The sequence below is a fragment of the Tuber melanosporum genome (genome assembly GCF_000151645.1).
Source record: "Tuber melanosporum whole genome shotgun sequence assembly, scaffold_104, strain Mel28".
In the NCBI taxonomy this organism is placed as follows: Eukaryota; Fungi; Ascomycota; class Pezizomycetes; order Pezizales; family Tuberaceae; genus Tuber; species Tuber melanosporum.
Window position 1 is genome coordinate 179,350 of NW_003298760.1, and position 2,517 is coordinate 181,866.

Sequence of the window (2,517 nt, forward strand, 5' to 3'; positions counted from 1 at the left end):
CTGATTACTATATAACCATATTTTAACCGATTAATCTGGTAAAGGACTTTCTGTCTTCGAAGTTTGAGGCAAAACATGTATCTCTATATATATAATGTGTTCGCAAGGTGCTAATCACATTATCGGTAATAGGTACGATAGTTGGCAGGTGGTCTGCTCTTCCAGAGAGGAGGTGAGAGCTGAGAAATAAAGGAGGCTTTGAGGGTGTACTGAGGAACAAAGAAGTAACCGTTCAACCAAGTATATTGAAATACTGTCTGTCAAAGTCTGCCTTTTCCATTGTGGAATCAGGCTGTCTTTAAATATACAAATCTGTTCATGTCTAACATGAACGAAACTAATCAAAGGTATCAATTGATACACTTTGGTAAAACTAATTAAGTATCAAGCGATACTTAAAATATAAAACAAACTAAGTATTAAAGCGATACTTAAAACAAAACATAAAACAAAACCAAGTATCAAAGCAATATTTAAAAAAAAACAAAAAACAAACCAAGTATCAAACGATACTTAAAACAAACCAAGTATTAAAGCAATACTTAAAATAAAACATAAAACAAAACCAAGTATCAAACGATACTTAAAACAAACCAAGTCTTAAAGCAATACTTAAAACAAAACCAATAACCAAGTACCTGTACCAGTTACAATATAGCTGAAGTGGTGTTTTCCTCGTATCGCAGATGTATTGTAGACCTTTAGCTTTCTTTCTTTTTAGATATTGCTGTACTCTTTTGGCAGCTTTAAGTTAAGTTGTTATCTGTTTTAAAAAGATCTGACTTAGGAAGACAGTGGCATTTGAGATACCCGGTAGTGTTGCAACAGTAGTGTACATCAAGGATCCTATCATAGACTGATATGATTACTGTTTACACAATTTATTGTTATTAGTGACCTTCATCTGGGTAGTATGTGGTTTGATTGAGGTTCTATATGGTTTAGCTTCGGTCATGTCAAAATGTTCCAATAACTCATTTTTTTATGGTTTCTGGTAGATTCTACTGTAATCAGTTGTTGTTTCAATTTGCATACTGAATAATAGTGAGGCTTGTCCCGAGTCAGTACACTGGAACTGGGATTGGAGCTTGTAAACACATTCTTTCACTAGCTTAGGTTTTCAGGTTATTAGAATATCATCAACATATATACAGCAGAATAAGTCTTTTGACATGAGTATACAGGGGACGAAATTGGTAACCTTGAGATTTAGGGATTTGAGGATATTTATCAGGCATTGATACCATAGGCAAAGTGATTGTTTCAAACTGTATATGTCCTTTTTCAGTTTCCATATTTTCTCTGGTATTCGATATCCTTCTGGAAGTTCCAGGCAGGTTTTGCAGTCAATATCACTGTGAAGGAATGCACTTTTTATATCTAGTTGAGGAAGTTTATATCCACATTGTACTGATATTCTTAGGAGCATTTGGAGTGATTTGAGATGAGCTACTGGAGTGTATACTTCTTTGAAGTCTTCCCCTGGTATCTGGTTGAATCACCTTGCACAGTATCTCACTTTCTGTCTTTCAATAGTTCTGTTGTTTTTGACCTTAGCTTTATAGACCTATTATCCCAATATTACTGGTCTTCTACTAAGATTCTCAACTGACCTGTTCCCCAACTCCACATTTCTTCAGAACTTCTATCATCTCATCTATAGCCTTTTTCTATTCTTCTTTTTCTGATGAACTCATTACCTGTCTGTATATATTAGGATCAGGTATGTAGTACATCAATCCCGCGAACTCGTCTGCTTCTTGTGTTTTCTTTTTGAGATATTCCTATCCTTCTATTAATCTTTTGTGTTGATCTTGGATAACTTGTAGTTTGTTATCATCAAGGTCACTAATTCCAAGTTCTTCTACAGTTTCTTGGACCACTATTGTAAACTTGTCACTTTTATCGCTTAGCTCTTGGAGTCTCTGCTGTGTATTGGCGTGGGCTTTTTCAGTTGATTTGCAAACTCTTGATGATCATCTTGACTTTGATGGTTGTTGAAGTATTTTGGATAGTCTCTCTTATTTGGGTAATTATTGAAACTTGCCAGATATCATTATAGTTGATGGGAGAGGTTCTGGATTTTGAGGCATATTTTCAGATGTGTTTTTATCCTCTGATTCTGTTGTTTTATTTGCTCTTAGTTGGTACTATTCAAATGATAACCCTTTTGTTTTGGTGAATTTTACATCTCTTACTTCGGTTACTGTATGCCCTTTTAGTATGTGGATTTAGTATATTATTGGATTAGAAGTATAGCCAGCCAGGTAAACCTCTTCACAAGTTTGGTAAAGCTTTCCACATTTCTTAGCTGGAATATGTAGCAAAACACTCATGAACCAAGGACATAGGTGACGAATTGTAGGTTTCATTCCATATAGTTACTTGAAAGGTATTATTTTTATTTTTAAATAACAGTATCTGTTGTACAGGTAGGCAGCAGTGGAGTAGACTTCTCCCCGATAGAGCTTTTCCAATGCCGCTATATTATCAGAACAAGTGAACCCGGTTCCCGAA